The following is a 20,203-nucleotide window of genomic DNA, read 5'->3' as shown; positions in this document are numbered from 1 at the left end:
TGGGCTCTGCTCCACCTGCCCACTCGTGGGCCTAGGCATCAGAAGCTCCGCCATCTTGCACTGCAACCCTGGAAGCCACAGTCTCTTCAGTGCCATCAGGGAAGACAGCGACTGCACCACCACACACGGGCATCCCCTGCCCCAGCCCAGAAGTGATGCACATCTCTTAGCGCCTCATGTCCTGCCTAACAGTGGAAGCTGGAAATTTACAGGAGCAACTGGAATATTCATAAGCCTAACTGCCTCGGCCACCAGCCCACAAGGGACACTAATGGAGACAGCAGAGTTGCGTGAGGGCTCACGAGCTAAGAGGTGGAACCCAGCCAGGCTGAGTAGAAAGTAAGCTGTCGACAAGCAGGGAGTTAATAGGTTTTTCCAAATGAATGGCCCTTAATTTCAATTCATTGAGAGGTGAGGGATCAGGTGAAGGAAGCGAGGTGAAAAGGAGGATTAATCCATCCATCGAGGACCTTGGGTACTGAAAACATGAAAAGATGAATTCATTTGTGAGCCATACTGATTCACTACCATGAGAAATAATTATCTTGAAGCTTATTTGGTCCCAGAATCAATCTTTATTTAACCGTACTTATTTTTGGTGGCTCATCCTGCTTGCCTCTCTTGGAAACTCAAGAAATGCTTTCTCTATTTTTTTTTTTTTGGGTAAATTCCAAAGACTTGCATATTTCATATTTTTCAATAGGATGATCTTTGTGTAGACTGACTGTCTTCCCTCGTCACTGGTCCTCTCTATCATTGGACCTCACCCGTAGTAATCACTCACTCCACAATCATCTTCTGTTGTTTCATGCATAGCACTCATCACTACCTTAAAGTATTATTTATTGATTTATTATTTTTTTATAATCTAACTCTTCTACTGTAATATAAGGTGGGTAAAGACAGAGACCTTGCCTGTCTCCGTTGGCCACATCCCCAACACCACACCAATCAAGCAACAGACTAAGGACACAGCTAAATAAATGAACAAAAAGATACTAATAACAATCACGTGTTAGTCTTCATAACAATCTCCATTTATTCTTTTTGATTAGTCTCATGTTACAAATGAAGAAATGGAGGCACAGGAGAATAATTAAGTAACTTGCTCAAGGTTATACAGATATTGTAAAACAGCCAGGATTTGAACCCAGGGAGTTTGGCTAGAGGTTCCATGTTTTTTTGATATAAATATTTAAGAAATATTTGTTGACTGAATGAATAATAAATAAATGAATGGCTTCCTTGGGTTTCCTGCCTTCTTTCCTAGGGTTATTTGCTCTCAACTTTCACTGGACCCTCTATGTGTCAGGCATGGTCTTAAATTCTCTTCACACATTATTCAGTTGAGGGTAGTCCCATCTACCATCTCTCCATAGCATCGGTCCCAAGCCTGGTACTTAGAACTGTCCTGCATTGTCAGGCTCCCCCTTTGCCAGGTGGTGCCTCCCTAATCTGAAATCATGGACTGAGTAGCTTCAAAAGAAAAATTAAACCAAAGATCAGAAGGAGATTCTTCTGACTTAGTGGGTCTAGAAGACCCTGGCCTCCTTTGCCCACTCTGCCCAGAAACTGAATCCCAGAGAGATGAAGTTATGGGTTTCATACCTGTGTCTGCCCATCAACCCAAGGGACAAATGCCAACATAGAATGGCAGACAGGGAAGGAAGAAAGTGTTTTTCCTAATTAATTGGCTCTAAAAGCGGAGAAGAACCAAGTTGGGTTATTATAGAAGCATCAGCATCTGACACAGGTCTTCAACTGCCATGCAAATACCCCCTACTCTGCACCATGCAGTTCCCATGGTTTACTCTGTTGTGATGTAACTGTGCATGTTTCTACCTGAACCCATTGAACACAGCTTTGTGCTTGAACCTTGAACAATGCCTGCGACACAGTTGGTGCTCAATAAATAATGATGGGATAAATGAATGAGGGATCCCCATTCTCCTACCTACCTTGGCCTTGTCATCATCTCTCACTTTTGCGACTGCCAGGTAACACCTAGCTCTATCCCCTTGAGCCATCCAAGTCTCAGACACGTTCATGTACTGACTGACCTCGAATACATACTCCCTTCCTGAAAGGGATGCTTCCCAGGACCCTGCATCATGGAAAATAGGAATATCATGGTAAACGTTGCTTTAATTGAACAGTGGAATCTATGCTAGTCTTCATGACGAACGCTGAAACACAAGAGTGCTGCAGTAACCACCCTTCCTGAATTGTGGAACTTCACAGACTCAGGTTAGCCCCAAGTGATGCTTTGCTGAGCAATTTAAAACCCAATCATGCAAAGCCAAGTGCTTTCATGTTTGAGAAACAAAAACATTTCAACTGCTCAGCACATCTAAATCAGTACTCCCTTAACAACCCACCTTGGTTCTTCCCCTTGATTCTGAAAGCCAGTTTAGTAAGAAAAGCATATTAATAATCTTGCCCTCTCACTGGCCTTCCCTCCCTCCCTCCTATTCCAGCATCTTGCAGCTGGTACCTCGGGTCATTTGTTTTGTTTTTGTCCCTTAGGCTGAAGTGAGTCCACAGTTTTGAAACTGCTAACTAGAGTTTATATGGAAAATTCAGATTAGAAACAAATTCAAATGCACTCTCTCATTTTCCTGTAATACACTGGGTTTCTTCCCCCAATCAGTTAGAAGACTTGCTGGGTATCTCCTCATTGTGTCCTGTTGGAAAGTGTCTCTTCTGGTCACCTTGACTGTTAAATAATTAAACAGACTCATTGGGGTTGCTGTGTCCTGTGACATTGGCATAGACTCTGACCCCAGCCAAGCATGCACATATCAATGGGCCACCATCTGTGGCAGAATTACCGGACCCAAGACTGCATTTGATGCATCTGTCCTGGTGAAATGGCATTAGACTTCTGCCATATTCTTCTGGTTCAAGAACATTGTCCTCAAGCTCAAGGGACAGCTCTGTCCAGCATAAACATGATTAAAATGCCCATTGCCTGACTGCCCTGCTGACCAAGAAACATGGCCAAGCACAGAGTCTGCAAGCAGCCTGCATGTGGGTCTAAAGAAGAGGAAGGGGGAAAGTGTTTCCAGAAAGTAAGGTTGCCAAGGTTTGAATCTCAATGTCACAATCTGGCTTTATGACCTTGGGTGAGTCCCTTAATCCCACAGAGCCTCAGTTTCCCCATCTGTAAAATGAAGAGTACCAATATCCTGATGTGTTGTGAGGATTACATGAGATCATTTGCGTAAAGCACCCTAGCAGAAAGCCTGATACAGTGTCATTGGGAGCTAAGATTTACCAGCACTCATCATATACCAGGCCTTGTGCATGAACCCACCTACGTTATGTCATTAAGCGTCACTGTATGCATAAGAAATGGGTGTTACCATCCCTATGTTACAACAGAGAAGACTTATGGTCAGAAAAGCTAAGTAACCTGCACAAAGGCAAGGAGGTAGAGATGAGTGAACTTAGGATTGGAACTCAGGACTGTCTTAACCATATGAAGAGAATCCAAGTGGAAGGTGCCTCCTACCAACACTGAGATGAGGTTCGTGTCTATGGGCCCCTGTCTGAGGCTGGTTGACAAGCAGATTTAGAGAGACGCTTGGGGATGGCAGGCTTGCAGCCAGAGGCCAGGGTTTGACTGCTGTACGTGCTGTGTGACCTGGGGCCTCTTTACTGCTCAGGTGTGCTTCACCTCCTTCCTCCATAAGACAAGGACAACTGCATCTTCCCTGTAAGACTATTGGGAATAAAGCAATAGGGCTTTGCGACCTTTGACCTAAGGTAGGATTCTTATACTACCCCATGCTCTATGACATGATAAGAAGACAGTACCAACACTCAGCACAGTGTTAAAAGCTTTCAGCAAATAATAATGGATACTAACATAATAATAGCTACCATATATAGGATATGTTATATTTCAGAAACTATAGTAAAACCTTAATTAAAGCACTTAATCCTCAATGCAACCCTATGAAGTAGATGCTTTTTATTATCCCCTTTTATAGATGAGGAAACTGAGGCATGTAATGATTAGGTGACTTGCTCAAGGTCACAAAACTAAATGCTGAAAACTTGTGATTCACATGGTTGCAGCCAAACTTTATTGAAAGGATTGGTCAATCCAAGTGAACAACACATCTGGACTGTGCCCCACAGAAACAAGCATTTTAGTTTCACTAGAATCACTGGGATAAACAGAGGCACGCTAACCCCTTTACTACAGGACATCCATGGTCTTTAACATATAAATACGAGGAAACCATCAAGAGGGAGATAGAGTATGCAGCCTTTCCCAAGCTTTGAGGGGCAACAGTGTGCTCTGACATACGATTCGAGATGTACCAAGCCTGAGTCATTTACTCTAAATAGAACAGCCTTCCATTGGCTGTTGGAAACACAAAGTAAAAACTAAAAGAAAAGAGAAAGCAAAAGTGGAGAGCCCATTGTCCTCGATCCTATATCTTTTGTTCTCTGATTCAGATCAGGAGAGGTGTGTATGCCTGCAGACCTGGACACCCGCAAGCCACATGCTGAATGAAGGCCCACAGAAGTCCCAAAAAAAGATGGAACCAGGGAAAGGAGGTCAGCCTGAAACAGTCCTGGGAAGCTGAGACCCAGCCCAGAACCTGCTGGAATCAATAGTCTTTAACACAACTGTGACATTCACCTGGGCTTCTGGGATCCATCTTGAAAGAAGAAGGTTTGTATATTTCTGCTCTTATTCCCCACGGGATCCAGAAATATATTTCTGTAATTCTTTTAGCTGATAAGTATGAAAAACAGAATTTTAAATATTCCAGTAGGGACCTGACAGAACAGGGCCATCTTCATTAGCTGCTGAATTTCCCAATGACTCCTAGAAATTGACACAATTAGACAAAATTAAGTGCTTCTGTCCTGAGGATAGGCTGCCACTGTTCTTTAGGGCCTATCTTTGCAAAGAAAGGTGCTGGAATTCCTCACAAAAGCCACATCCCTCTCCCTCTCACACTCTTTCTCTGAGCAAATCTAAAATCTAGTGCCAAATTCCTTGGAGCTAATTCTAAAGCCAGGAAAGCTTTTCATAAGATTATAAAGATTGTATTGGACTTTGAAGATGAGTCCCTTTGCTCAGCAACTTACTTTCTTAATGCAATCCCTGAATTCTCCTTGCTATGGTCTGAATGTTTATGCCTGCCCACCCCCAATTCATACATTGAAACCTCATCACCAATGTAATTATATTAAGAGATGGAGCCTTTGGGAGGTGATAATGTCATGGAGACAGAGCTCTCATGAATGAGATTCATGCCCTCATAAAAGAGCCTCCAGAGAGCTGCCTTGCCCCTTCCACCATGTGAGAACACAGCAAGAAAGTGCCATCTATGAACCAGACAGCAGGCCCTCACCAGACACCAAATCTGCTGGTGTCTTGACCTTGAACTTTCCAGCCTCCAGAGCTGTGAGAAATAAATGTGCTTATCAGCCCCCCGAGTTTATGGTATCTTGTTATAGCAGGCCAAACAGACTAAGACATTTCTCCATCCTCCCATTGACTGAGCAAAAGGATAATGTCACTTCCATTTCTATGGTGATTATGGAAACTCAGACCCAGCAAGTGGCTCCCAACCCACTGGGTGAGTAAGCAGGGAAACTGAGGTTAGGAAATGAACTCAGTTCCTTTTCTCCCCATCATCTTTTTTCCCCTATAAGAAACTTACCAGCAGTTCTTTTGCATCTAGAGTCAATCAGAAAATCATTAGCCAAGGTCAGACAAGAAACCACAGCTTTGGTTTCTTTGATTTCAAGCTTAGAATAAGAGCGATGGAACTTTAAAGAGCATGGATAGCAGTAACTGTCTCTGAGAAGCCAGCCACTCAAACTTTTCAGGCCCAGAATCAACATTTATTTGGAAAAACTTGTTGTTGTCCATTTTTTTAAAGAGCTCTAAACTTCCAGTGAGTCTTATGTAGATCTATTTATATGCCCATTTCTTTTTTTTTTTTTTTTTCAGATGGAGTCTCGATCTGTCACCCAGCCTGGAGTATAGTGGTGCAATCTCAGCTCAGCTCACCGCAACCTCTGCCTCCCAGGCTCAAGCAATTCTCCTGCTTCAGCCTCCCAAGTAGCTGGGACTACAGGCACCTGCCACCACACCCAGCTAATTTTTGTATTTTTAATAGAGATGGGGTTTTACCATGTTGGCCAGGCCGGTCACAAACTCCTCACCTCAGGTGATCCACCAGCCACGGCCTCCCGAAGTGCTGGGATTATAAGCATGATCCACTGTGCCCAGCCTATACGCCCATTTCATAGGCAAGAATACTGATGCACAGTGCACACCACACTTTACAGGCACAAGAATGAACAAGTCTTTGGAGGGTAACTATTTCTTGTGCGAGAATCAAATGTACCTGCTGACACTTCTAGTTTTATCTCTGGTGACAGCATGAGTGGCTGAGTGAGCAGGATGAATCTTGAGCCTGGGGTGTAGACCAGAGCAGGGGCTTCCAGGTGCTCACACCTCTGGAAAGCAAGAGGAACTGGAACACTTGGAGTTCAAAATAGGCTAAAAAATCTCCTGCCGGTCTTCACAGCAGAATCTCTGAGTGGAGCACACAGCCATTTTGAAGTTGACCTACATGGATGCCAGGGCTCAAAAATTCTAATGTGGCCAAAGAAACCTTCAGAGAACTACAGCAAATTCAACTGATAAATTTGTTCTACTCTAGAAAAGACACTGCCAAAATTCCAGTCCCTACCTATCAGGGACCTTGGATAAGTCCCTTCCCCTGCATGCATATCATCACAGACCATCCTCATATGGGGGTGGGGGGGTGTCTCTCTCCCCTCTTCAGCTGCCTTCCTACCTCCAGGGGCACACCAAGTCACTGTGATGACCTCACAATCATGCCTGGTGATTATGAGGACTTAGTGGGATGATGCTCTGGGCAACCACAGGGATTGCTCACCGGTGACTCAGTGGTTGACTCAAAGGCTAGGGGGTGGTTTGGGGGTAGAGGCAGAGGTCCAGTGAGCTGGGCTCCACCCTTTCTCTCCCTGCAGTCACAACTCCATTTTTATCTGTGCTATATGTTGGAGTCTAGCCAAGATGTCATTTGAACAAAGATTCTGAAAGATCAAAGAAAAAAGTTTGAAAACCACCAGGACAATGCTTTCAGGGGACTTTATCCAAAAGACTGCAACAATGTAAAGAGATATGATTGCTTTTATTACTGTGATATGTTTAGAGTATTATAAATTTTTTAAGAGCTTCATAAGTGACAGAAGTGAAGACATGCTCATTTTAATGTTACCAGTCAACTCTGAGAAGACTAAAGGTCAAGGGACAATGAAAATGTGACCCTTACCAAGGACAGAAACTCCCAGGAAGCCACAGTTAACTCAAGACTACCAGGATATTTGGGGAAGCTTATCCTTCTGGAAGACCAAAATTTCTGATTTGTGGAAAATTCTATAGATATTCTCTGCCAGACTCCAGCCTGTTTGGTAAGCTGGCCACAGATGATTTAGAACACAATGACCCTGATACTCACTAGAGCTCTGAGTGTGGCTGGATAAGCCCATTTCAGCAGCATGTCAGCCCTCCCCTGAACTAGGCTCTGTCACTCAGATCTCAGATCTCAGGACAGCTGTAGTCCGCCCCTTGCTTTCTTATTACCCCAGATAACCAATGGTTATCCTCTTTTTTCCTTCCTCCCAATGGGGAAAAGAATTCAGAACCCTAGTCTGAGTATATGAATTAGACCCTGCAAATTGTTTATATGAGTAATTCTCAAAACTAGGTCTGGAGGGTCCCCAAGAGATCCACGGATTTCTTGCAATATTCATGTAACAATGTTCATCTCTTTAGATCTATTGCCATTGAGTAACCCATTGATATTTAACAACAAAACAACAGCAAACACCATCCTGATAGCTTTAAAAGCAACCCTGTTCTTCTAATTGTTTCTAGTGCATGCTTTGTGAAGCTGAACTAGTAGACTGGATTGTCCTCAAGTAGACTGGCTCACCAAAGGTGTCCACAACAAGAACATTTCGAGTTCAGATTGTACAGGAATATTTATGAGCGTTTGACCAGTGCTAGACTTGTCAGACAATGTGCCTGAATAGTCTCCCTGAACTTCTCTCTTAAACACAAACAAGATCCTATGCTGGCTTTCTGGCCACACCTGTGCCAGCCACCAACGGGCTAAAACACGTGAAATGTGCTGTCCACGTGCAGGGTTCAAATCAGATAACAAAATACACATTGACGGTTCTCTATACAATGAAAAATATCCTACTTTCATTGCATGCTGGGGTTGGATCAGAAAACAACAGTTTCTTATTTCTCCTGGTTAGTGGTCCTTGGAAATCACAGAGGAAATACATGCAGAGATTAAGAGGACTACTTCACATCTGTTGTCCTGTGATGCTACTTAACCGAACACTACACTCATGTGCCCATTCCCGCTCCCTTTCCCCTTTATGGTAAATGTTGTCCCATATGACTTTGTGATTGATGGAAATGTTCTCTATCTGTGCTGCCCAATATGGTAGCCACTAACCACACGTGGCTACTGAGTACTCAAAAATGTGGCTAATGCAAAGAGAAACTGAACCTGCAATTTCATTTAAATTTAAACAACCACTCGTGTCTAGTGGCTACCATATAAAACAGTGAACTAAGTCTAAAATTTAGGACCTTGGAGTATGGTGTGTGTGTGTGTGTTAACAAAACAAACACTGCTCCTTCTGTAGTGAGCACTGGCCTATGGTCAGGGTCTAAGGAATATGCAAAAGGAAGTGACTGGAAGTTTTAAGCTTTTAAGGTTTTATCAAAAGAAATTTCTTACCACTCCCTCTGGGCAGTACTATAGAACATCTACTAGGGAGAGGATGATATGAAGATAGAGAAGCAACAAAAGTACAGACACATTAGAGGCAAAATATAGATGCCACCTTGTAAACTGGTTGATAATTCAGAAAGTGACAGCTCTCCCCGACTTAGTCAGAAAGGCAAAGGCCAAATGGGAAACATCAGTCTCTTCACGTCCATGGAAGACAATCCCCTGAATTCAAAATTAGAACTTGGTGACTATTTCCTGATCCAGCCCCTTGTATTTTTCATGAAGCTTAAGGAAGATTAATGGGACAATCAGGATATTACAGATGAGAAGCACAGGCATTTCAAATAAGGCTGTGAGAAATGGCTGGGAGGCCTTTAGAATGGGGGAAGAGAGGATGTGGAACAAGCCCTGGACTTGGAAGCTCCTCACTATGGTTCACACCCTGGTCCTGCTAATGACCACCTGGCCAGGAGACCCTGGAAAGGCATCCAACCCTTCCCTGAGAGCCCCTGGACAGAGGAATAGGAGCCCCATCACTGAGTGGTTGTAGGGCTCAAGAAGGATCATATTGGCAGCAAGAACTCCAGAAACTAAAAAGCTCTATTTAGATGAATCACATTATTATTAAATAGTTCAATCAACATAATAATTATTAATAATGGCTAAGATTTATTCAGTGTCTGCTATTGCCAGACAATATATATGCAAAGTCTCTATGGCTTACAGCAACTCTATAAGATATATCTATCTATCCACGTCATTCGCGCTTACTAGATGCTGTTACAAGTGTTTTCAATATATATGAAGGTATATATAATATATATATACATATAATGCATAAAACTTTTAAATTAGTTAAATGAGGGTTAATCCTTACAACAACCTATAATGTGGACATTACTTGTATCAATATTTTACAGATGAAACAACTGAGGCCAAAGAGGTAAAGTGATAGCCACCATCATCCCAACTAAGTTGGAAGGCCAAATGACAAAAGGAAACATAAGAGCGCAATTACCTGAATGACAGATTAGAACTCAGTGATTATTTCTTGATCTAGGCTTAGTCAATGGAAGAGCTGGGACATGAACGCAGGCACAGTTGGTGAACAGTAGAGCCAGGATTCAGACTCAGGCAGCCTGGCTACAGGGCCTGTTTTCTTCAACTCCATGGCATCCTGCCTCTTTTTTTTTTTGGGAGGGGTGGGGATGGAGTCTTGTTCTGTCACCCAGGCTGGAGTGCAGTGGTGCGATCTTGGCTAACTGCAACCTCCACCTCCTGGGTTCAAGCGATTCTCCTGCCTCAACCTCCCAAGTAGCTGGGACTACAGGTGCATGCCACCACACCCAGTTAATTTTTGTATTTTTAGTAGAGACAGGGTTTCACCATGTCGGCCATGATGGCATGATGGTCTCGATCTCTTGACTTCGTGACCTGCCTGCCTCAGCATCCCAAAGTGCTGAAAGTGACAGGGTAAGGATTTGAAACTCAGGCCTGCCTGCCTGTCTCCAACCACTCAGTCTTTTCTCCAGCCACCCTGCATCCGTTATAATTCACACACTGTTTGTCACCACTGGCTAATGGCTTTGGATATTTCTTCCTCCTATCAGTGTGAGACATCTGGGGAGGCTCCCCCTTTTTTTTTTTACCATTTGAGGACTGAAAGTAAATTTCGCTTCCTCAGCAGAAAGAAAAGAAGCTGTTTTGGAGGTTGGGAAGAGCTTTAGAAAATGCGGCATCAAGTCTGTTGTCCCCTTTGAAGAAAGCAGCTCTGGAAAAGGCCTAGGACATTAGTTGCTGCAAAGTTCTAGATCATTCTGTGTGGTAAGTATGCCATCATGCCCATAGCACTCTTCTCTGTCCACAAAATTCATCATATACTAATAAAGAATGGGTGTCTTTGGACAAAGTCAAAGCAAGTTTGTCCAGAGTACTAACTAAGAAGAGACTACAGAGGGAAGCAAAAGGTAGTTCAGTGGCTGAATTATCCAAGGAAAGGCCTAGAATTTGAGTTGTCACAGACTGAGCATCAAAGATTATGTCTTGGAGCTATATAGAACCTTTACTGCCCAAAAAAGAGAGACTATGCAAACTTCGGTGCTCTGGTAAACATTTCTTTGATGCCTTACCAAAACAAATGCCTTCTGAGCATTTGATATGGTTTGGCTCTGTGTCCCCACCCAAATCTCATCTTGAATTGTATTCCCATAATTCCCATGTATTGTGGGAGGGATCCCATGGGAGATAATTTGAGTCACAGGGTGGTTTCCCCCATACTGTTCTCGTGGTAGCAAATAAATCTCGAGATCTGATGGTTTTATCAGGGGTTTCCACTTCTGCATCCCCCTCATTTTTATCTTGCTGCTATCAGATAAAGAAGTGCCTTTCACCTCCCACTGTGATTCTGAGGCCTCCCCAGCCATGTGGAACTGTAAGTCCAATTAAACCTCTTTTTCTTCTCAGTCTCAGGTATGTCTTTATCAGCAGTGTGAAAATGGACTAATACAGCATCGTTGTCCACTTCCTCCTTCCATCAGTCTGCAAAATTCCATTTGGGGATCCATGTGGCTTCAGGGAAATCAACTTTATCAATGTTCTCTGTCCCATGGCAGCAGTGATGGGTTCAGGGATGGGCATGTGACCTAAGCCAGTCCAATCAGAGTGACTCTCAGGTCTTGCTGAGAGTGCCTGGAAACGATGCCATTTCCTTCCTGTTGGGCATGAAGAAGGAAGCATCTAGCCCCAGGAGCTCCTTCAGTCATATTAGGGCCTAAAAGGTGCCAGCCTTTGATAAAGACACCAAAGGATATGAAAGATAGCATAAGACAGAACGGAGAGATGGAAAGAAGCCAGATCCTTGGTGATATTGTTGAGCCAACAGATCAAGTTTGGCCTTAAGTCAGCCCTAATTCTGTGCTTTTCAATTAGATAAGACAATACATCCCCTTTATTATTTAAGCCTATTTGTGTTAGGAGTTCTAGTCTTTGCAAATGAAAGCACCTAAACTAATATGAATGTAGATCTCTGTGGCCATCCTTCTGGTAAAAGGAGAAAGCACAGTCAAGGGTGACATTACATTTCCTGAAACTGGCAGCTCCATCTCATAGAAAACTCACTCATTACTCAGTGAAAAAACAGATTCCCTGTACACAATATCCACGTGAGAAACTCCTACTCACTCATCAAGACCCATCTCTAATGTCCCTTCTGTCTCCTAGACTACATTTATGTAAAATTAATCACTTCCTTCTGTTTTATTTCCATAGAGGCATATTACTCATTCTTTTATGTAACTATAAACACAGAGCAATTACATACAACTCAAGGGCAGACAATGTCTTATTCATCCCTATATGCATCAAACCCAGCACAAGCACATAGATGCTGGATTCTCCAGGTTGCATGGCCTTTAACAAGTTCTCTACCATTCTGACCCTGTTTTCTCTCCTATAAAATAGGGCTAATTGTATATCTCAGAGGACTGTTGTGAAAAATATCAATAACGGAAGCTACAGGAATTTCATTAAAATGTGTTTCATTATAGTAAAATTAAATTGATACATAATTTTGTAAATCTTCAATAGTCTTTAGCTCAATATTGATAGCCAAAAATTAAGCCTGGAGGATAGAAATAACTTCTTAACTCTACAGTTGGAAAAGTGTGGGCATAGAACTTGTCTTTGCCTTCTAGATCAGGTCTGTGTTGGTAAATTAGACACCGTGTGGCCTTTCAACATCCAGGAGCAAGATGGCAGGAGGATCACGCCAACAACTGAGGTACCTTGCAGGAAATCAAACAGGAAGAAATCACCCAATGGGATCTGCTGGGAAAACATGGGTCACCCCAGGTCTGGTCCCTCAAATCTACCCAACCAAAACATATCATAGTGGATAGCTATTATCTTTACCTGACTAGCATTCATTGCCCCTTCTGGTATGCCCTATTCCCCACTCTCAATCCCTCTGTTTTAAGAATGCCCCCGCCTCCACCTTCCACCTCCAGGAGTGATATCCACCCAGGTTTGCTCAGTAAGACTATGAGACCTATCTTCCTGGCTGTGGTGATTGGTTCAGAAGCAACATGCCAACCAACCTGATCCAATGAGAGTGAGTTCTAGGACTTTCGCTGGAACTACTGTATGTCTATATACAAAAGAGAATCTATCTTTCTATTGAAAGCCAAGGGTAAGAAGCCAATATGATATGCATTTGATTCTGTTATGGAAATCCACATAAAAGAAGGCTGCCCAAGTATAAAACCAACACAGAGGAAAGCAGAGGTAAGAGATGGAAAAAGAAATGGAGTGAACCAGTGACAGCAAGAGACTGAAGGACATAATTTGAGTGCCTGGAATCAGCTAAGCCTGAAGAGAAGCCTAACCCTAAGCTTTTCAGTTACCCAAGCCATCAAATTCCCATCCCCATTTTTTTGGTTCTTAAGCAGCTTGAACCATAGTTGTCTCACTTGCATGAAAGAGATCCCTGAAGATACATGCACTCCCTCAGGTGAAGATTTCCATCAGTTAACAGATCCTGGCACCCATGGACCCTGGGACAGTCATTCTGGTAGCATCCTCTGGTAGAGAATAACAGAGTCAAATCTGATAGTCAGAGAGGATCTGCCAGCCTCTGCTTAGATATAGCCCACTGAAAAGGAGAGATGATTAATTTAGCCTTGATTTCAAAACCCTGTCTTGTATATTCCATTCAGCACTTTTTATCTTCCTGTATTCCCCTGGTTCCTCTCTAGCTGAATAAAGAACCATTTTTAAAGCAAACATCTTCACTGTGTATCTAGCAAAGCTTTCTGCTTTATTGAAATATGTGATTTATTTAAAAAATTAAATTTCCCATGAGATGCAATAATTTAACTTAAGAGAAACGCTTGTCTTTCTTAAACTTCAGTTTCTATATACAAATTGATGTTTTATAGATTCCAGAAACTTTCACTGTTATGAAGATGGCTCTCAGTTTTCCTGCTGGATTCAGATTCTCTTCATGACTTAAAACAACATGAGGAGGATGAGTCACAACTGTAAGCTGGTGAAATGCAGAAAGAACCACCTAGGAATTCAAATGTCAGCTTAAGAAAGACAGAATGGCTTAAAAATCAAAGATGAGATGAAGTGGACTGGGGGTCTCGGGAACACCAAGTCACAAAATCAGCTTACAGTCAGAGGGAACTTGCAAATGATCTGATTCAAGATACAAAGAAAGGTTTTAGTTCTTGAGGACTTTTTCCAAATAAATATTTAAGCCAAAGCACAATATAAGAAAAAGATACAAGTGGAACAGCTCCTTCAAGCAGTGGGGGATGTTAAGGAAATGCAGGGAAAATCAGCTGAGAATCCTCCTTCCCACCCCCAAGACTCCTGCAACCTAGCTGAGAGCCACAGAACTGGTCCTCTCTCTCCAGCTGTTCTCCAACATCCCAGAGCCTTAGGTGGGGCTACACTAAGAGGAAGTCCTCCAAGGAAACTCTCAGGATTAGACCAGTCTTTTTCTGCTAGTGGTCTTTGATAAGCCTACATGGTAAAGAGTGGGATTCACTCACTTGTCTGTAGGAGATATGATTATGTCTCAAAGCATCTCCCCCACCTTCTCACACCCACCCATTAGAACAGGATGTTATCTACAGGCTGATACTTCCCCGCTCCCTCTACCTCCCTTCTAATACATGGCACCAAGACACTGCCTAGGACCTAACAAGTGATTAGCCCCTCCTTCTCCAAGACATTCCCCTCTTCCTTTTTCTCTTTTAAGCCCAGAGGGCCTGACCCTCTAATGCCTGTCCCAGGCCACTCTCTCCCTCCAGGAGCCTGCCAAGTTGAACACGAAGTCCTACCACCCCTGCCCTCAACACAGACTTCTCCAAAACAAGTCCACAAACACCATTCAGGATGATTCCTGCTAAGACCCACAGGGTGGGAGTGATAAAATTTCCAGTAACATCTACCATGATATTACTTACAATCCTAAAAGAGGAAATGTTCTATATTACATAAAATATGTCCAAGGTCCTCCTACAAGTATGAGTGAATCCGTGCCTGGTTCTTCTTTGTCTTCTGATCCTGCCACCTCATCCCTGTCGTCATGTGTCTAAGTTTTGCTTTAGAAGCCACCCTCGGTCAAACCTTCACTCTCTTACACAATGAGCTGGACATCCTCAGTTTCCCCTTCATGCTAAAAGTAAGCCCCATGTTTTGTGCATGTGCCCACACCATTTCCTCAAGTTCTTGCTCCTAAAGGTAACAGGGGCTGGGTAAGGCACTTACTGCAGAGATCAAAGGAGACTCGTTCACACCCAGGAGGAGGAATATTCTTCCTGTACTACCCCATTTAACCCTGTCCCCTCAACCCAGAGGTGTCCTCACTGTCCAGCAAGTGCTTCGGGCCTGCAGTTCCGCTGTTACCCTATTTTGAATCTCGTAGGCGTGGAAGCATGGGTTGGCAGGGAGGGGCAGGAAGGTTTGCCCGCCAGAAGAAGAAACGAGCGTGTCAGTATGTGTGTGTGAGCGCCGCAATGACAGTGCTGCCGCCACTGCTATTGCATGTGCTGGGTCTTTGAATGTGGCATCTGTCAGGGCTCAGTGAGGATGACAGATGTCTCTCTGCTTCAGGAACAAACAACACAGGCCTGTAGGGTGACAAAAACAGCCTCAGCCCAACCAGAGCGGAGACGTGCAGTTCTCTGGGAATAATCAGAAGACAGCAGTGTAGGAGTCCAGAGTCTACCACACACCTGCTCCCCTAAAAAAGCATGTTCTCATTATGAAACCTTAGAAGGCAGCTCCCACGCCAGGGACAAGTATGAGGGAGCCTGTGTGGCCTCATTCATTACCAGATGAACCATTCATTCAGGGAAGTCTTGAGGCATGTCCAGGAAACGGCACCCCAAAGACTCAGTTAACCCACAGGGTGAGTGCCCATGGAGATGGGAGCTCTGGGGGTGACACTGTTGAGCCAGTGGATCAGGCTTCACCCTGAGTCAACCCTAATTCTGTGCTTTTCAAATAAATGAGCCAATCAATTTTCCTGCTCATTTCTGTATCCCCAGCACCTAGAACAGTGCCTGGCACACAGTAGGTGCCTAGTGGACATTTGCTGAAAGAACAAACGAATGCCAAGGCAGAAAAGGGGGGTGAGAGGCAAAGATGTATAAAAAAAGAACTAAGCAGAGCAAAGTGATAAGAAGAATGTTAATAATATGAACCACAAAGACAGGAAAGTCATCTGATCTCAATACACAAGAGTATAAACTCATTATGGATGCTGAATTATACTAGTGATAGTTTAAATATTTCTTGGAACTGAATATGCACATAAGAAGAGGCCATCCCAGGCTTAAATGAGTGCACATTCTTGTCTTGGAGAAAAGGAAGAAAAATATATAAAGCAATAGGTACAATACAATGCAATAGATGTTCTAGAACAAAGGCCTGGAGCTATGATTCCAGGGCAGCCTGCAAAGATCTCCCATTGGAGCTGATGATTAGCAGGCCTTGAAGCAAGGATGGAAGCCTGGCAAGAGGCAGGTCAGTCATCGCAGGCAGGGATGACTGCTTCCAAGAACTGTGTCTTCTGTGAGCCCAGGGGCCAGAGAGCTGCTGGGTTTCCCAGTCTTTCCAGGCTATGGCCAAACTGATGAAGCCATCCTTGTTTCAGTCTCTGATTCCTTCAGAGAAGAAGAAAGAGTTGAGTCTAGCAGAGTCTCATTCTGCCTGGACCCCTGCAGTACCAGGAGAGCACTCCCTCCGCATGCCACTCTAAACAGAAATACTCCCCGGAGCACCTGGGGCGACCGGCATCCTCCGCACTTCCAAGGCCTTCCCAACTTTGCTTACTTCTTCTCATCTTCCCATTCACTTCCCAGATATGTTTCTCGGGTCTCCAAAGGGAAACTCAGGGGAGAAACTGAGTCAAGCTACTTTGAGTCTCCTTTCCTACCTGGCCCTTTCCACAGCACTCAGCCCAGAAGAGGTGCTCTGGGTGAAACAAAGGAGCAGTCGGAATCTCTGCAGGCCACAGGGAGGGAGGGACGGGTAGAATCAAGGAGTGGGGCACTAGCACGGAGGCCTGAGCCTCCTCACTGCCAGGATGAGGGAGCCGCAATGATCTGGGGTCCTGGTAGCTCTGGGAGCCTCTGAATGAGTGACCCTGGGGCTCTCAGAAGTACTAGGTCAAGGTGCCCTGGTGGACACAGCTGGGCTTAGTCATCAAGACATGGGTACAAACCTCAGCTCAGTCACCTTCCAGCTGTTTAAGTCCGAAAGTCATTTAATCTCTCTAAGCATAGATGTTCTCATCTACGAAAGGACTATAATGCTTGTCTTGCGGGGATGTTGTTAGAATTACATGTGATGAGGTTTAAATTGCTCCTAGTACAGAAAAGGCAATTGGTAAATGGTAACTCTTTTAACTACTATTAGTGTAGTATTATCATGATCGTCATCATCATCATCATCGGGGCAGACAAATCTCAGACCAGGCCTGAGAATTCCCAACTCTGAATTCAGAGGCTTTTGCTCCAGTGACAGAAATGAGAAGGTAAGGCCTAAAGTAGAACAGGACTAGAGGAGGCCCTGAACAGTGCTGGGCGCCCAAACAGGGGACTTCCTCCCAGGGAGGCCTCTGTGCCACCGGCCTGGAGTCTCATCATCACCGCCAGCAACAGGGTGACTGGCTGCCCCCTGGATTTTCTGTGAGCAAAGAACAGGAGGGCAGAGCAGGAAAGCCCGGGAACTAATGAGATTCAGAGAGCTTGAAAATTAGAGGTGCACGAAAGGAGTTTCCGCCTAATGGCTCTGACACCTCCCACTCCCACTGCAGAGTCACTGCAAGGAGGAGGCGAGTGCAGGAGCAAGAGGGGATCCGTAGGTCTGCTGGTCCAGGTCACTGCTCTCTCCAGGAGCAGTGGCTCCAGTTGGGAGTGGCCCAGGGTCTTTCTGCGGCCTGGCAGGACAGGGTGGCCACTGCCCGTGGCTGGCCCAGAAGAGTCCACCTTGTGGGTCAAGAGCTGCCCAGGCTGATATGTGCCTTAAAAAGCGGGGATGAAGCCAGGCAGTGTACAGCAAGCCCAGGCACCTCCTCAGCCATGCAAATGGGAGCTGGTGACATGGGCTCAGGAACTGCCACTTCTGACCCAGCCCAGGCAAATGTGGCCCAATTCTCTGTTCCCTTGGAGCTGAGCCCACTTGTAGCCATGCCAGGCCCGGAGTCTCCCTCAGTGGCTGCTGGCAGTTGATCGCAGCTGCCCTCAGAGCCTCAGCTGCCTCTCCTGTGCTGTGTCCTCCCTAACGGGCTTTCAGATTGGTTGTCTCATGCGAGGCTCCCAGCAGGCTGGAGGAGGGCAGGCTGGCAAGGCAGCCACACTGCCCCTGCATCACAGAGGAGAGGAGGGTGGCCCACTGACAGGCCAGAGGCAAACTGAGACCCTCCCGATCCATTGTCCCTTCCCTGCACCCCCAAGAACAATGACTTAGCCCCAGGACACATCCTTAAGAAGAGGGCATCCCTAAACACCACCACCCCCCACCCCCCCACCCCCACACACACGATGCTGGGATAGGCTGTGAGACAATATGGAAACAGCCAGAAAGATTTGCATTCAAATCCAGGTTCTATTATTTCCTGCCCATATGTCTTTGGGTGCTTTATGTAACCCCTCTGAGCCTCAACTGCTCCATCCATAAAGCGGAGCATGACTGGGAGGGATAAATGGAATGGCAAGAGGAAAACACAATGCCCAGAGGACAGCAGGCTTTCAATAAATGTGAGATGTTCTCAGCATGGCCCTGCCTGACGTCCTGCCTCAGACCTGGCCGTCCAGCTCACAGGACGAGCCACAGCCTTGTAGGACACTAGAACTGCTGCCAGTCTGCCTTCAGTTCCCTTTCTTGTTTAGAAGGGAGTCTCCCCTGGACTATCAGCTTATAAGAAGACATGCATCCAACACAAGGGCCTCTGATAAATCTCTCCACGGACTGCTTGCTTATATCAAGAGGCAGAACATTTAGAAAAGACATAGTGCCTGCTGCTGTCTGGGCCAAGCCATGCCACAAGCAGGCTGAAGTGTGAGAGAGGCAGATACATTCTCTTTCAAAATGTCTATGGTCCCCTGGTCCATGATATAATAGGAGAGATGCACAGCTGGCTTAGCTTGCGCTGTCTCCCAATGGGGACAGCCACCTGGGAGAGCCAAGATCGTTAGCCCTCCAGGCAAACCATTCAAGTCCTTGTGCTGTCAAGGTGATTTACAATATTGAGAGTACTTTGAGATTGTTAAGAATTTTTTTTTTTCTGAAAAATACACTGTGAGTTTCTCAACTCCAGTTTACTCCAGCTAACACCACAGCTTCACCGTTCCTCTTCCAATCAATAGTGGAATGAAATGATCCAGTTGGAATTCCAGTTCAGGCCACATAGCTGACATCTTCGGAATTCCCACTCCTGGGGATTCTCAGACCCCAAGGCAAAATGGGCCCTGGTCATGGGAAAGTCCATGGCTTTAGATGGGCAGAATCTGCAGCCACTGAGGCTGCAGCATCTATGAGCCTGTCCCCAGCTCCACAGCAGGGACCAAAGCCAAGAAGAGCCAAGGACACTCAATGCCACTCCTGCCTTATGCCAGCCCTCAGGGTGAGTGCATAAGCTCTTCCCATAAAAATGGCATTTGCACCCTTAGTAACCTTTTATTCAATTCAACTTCATCTAGTCCTAATAAATAGAATTATGTTACTTCCTTGCTTAAAACACTTCCATGGTGCCTATACGAAAATGTAAAATACTTTCTCTGGCACACAAAGCCCACATGCTCTTGCCCTCCTCTCCAGCCTCCTTCCTGCCAGGCACTGGCTTGGCCATCCAATTCAGCCTCCCTGGCTTCACTTCTCCTTCCTTGACTGTGTGTAGCTCTTTCTTGCTTCATAGTGAGACATACACTCCTCCTCCTCTTTGTCCAGTTGATTCCTGCTCCCTTTTCTGGTCTCAGCTCAAATGTTGCCTCCTCAAGAAAAACTCCCCTGACTGCTTCCCAGTACAATTTATTCCCACTCCTGCCCCCTTCTCTCCTATAGTTCCCTGTTCTTTTTAAAACGGACTTGTCAATATGCATGATTATATGTTTTTGTTTATTGTCCTCGCTCTCTGACCATGTAAACTCTATGAAGCCAGAGAGAATATCTTATTTTCTCCACCAGTTTGCACAATGCCTGACACCTAGCAGATCCTCAACAATCTTTGTTGAATAAATGTGTCCATTTATTCAGTTCTCCAATGTCTGACTCCATTCAATCACTTATAATTGAAATGCCAATTTTTATAATTTCCATGAACCATAAATTAAGAAATCACTGTGCGGCCGGACGCAGTGGCTCACACC

General features: G+C 44.8%; 1 protein-coding gene and 1 long non-coding RNA gene across 15 annotated transcripts in view; one reads left to right on the top strand and one right to left on the bottom strand.

Moving 5' to 3' along the window:
- Nucleotides 1–20,203, bottom strand: part of KCNMA1 (potassium calcium-activated channel subfamily M alpha 1) — an 838,033-nt gene that overhangs the window by 470,982 nt on the left and 346,848 nt on the right. The window lies entirely within an intron of this gene.
- On the top strand, nucleotides 5,863–13,603 carry LOC129048263 (uncharacterized). 3 transcript variants are annotated; one of them, XR_008510467.2, is made up of 5 exons: nucleotides 5,863–7,479; nucleotides 10,507–10,646; nucleotides 11,194–11,253; nucleotides 12,515–12,600; nucleotides 12,827–13,603. It is a non-coding gene; the product is annotated as an uncharacterized LOC129048263 (long non-coding RNA). The 3 variants fall into 3 exon arrangements; XR_008510465.2 differs by having other exon boundaries at nucleotides 12,515–13,603; XR_008510466.2 differs by lacking the exon at nucleotides 11,194–11,253 and having other exon boundaries at nucleotides 11,286–13,603.

Source organism: Pongo abelii, chromosome 8 (assembly GCF_028885655.2).
Source record: "Pongo abelii isolate AG06213 chromosome 8, NHGRI_mPonAbe1-v2.0_pri, whole genome shotgun sequence".
NCBI classification, from domain to species: Eukaryota; Metazoa; Chordata; class Mammalia; order Primates; family Hominidae; genus Pongo; species Pongo abelii.
This window is presented reverse-complemented; position numbering and strand designations above follow the sequence as displayed.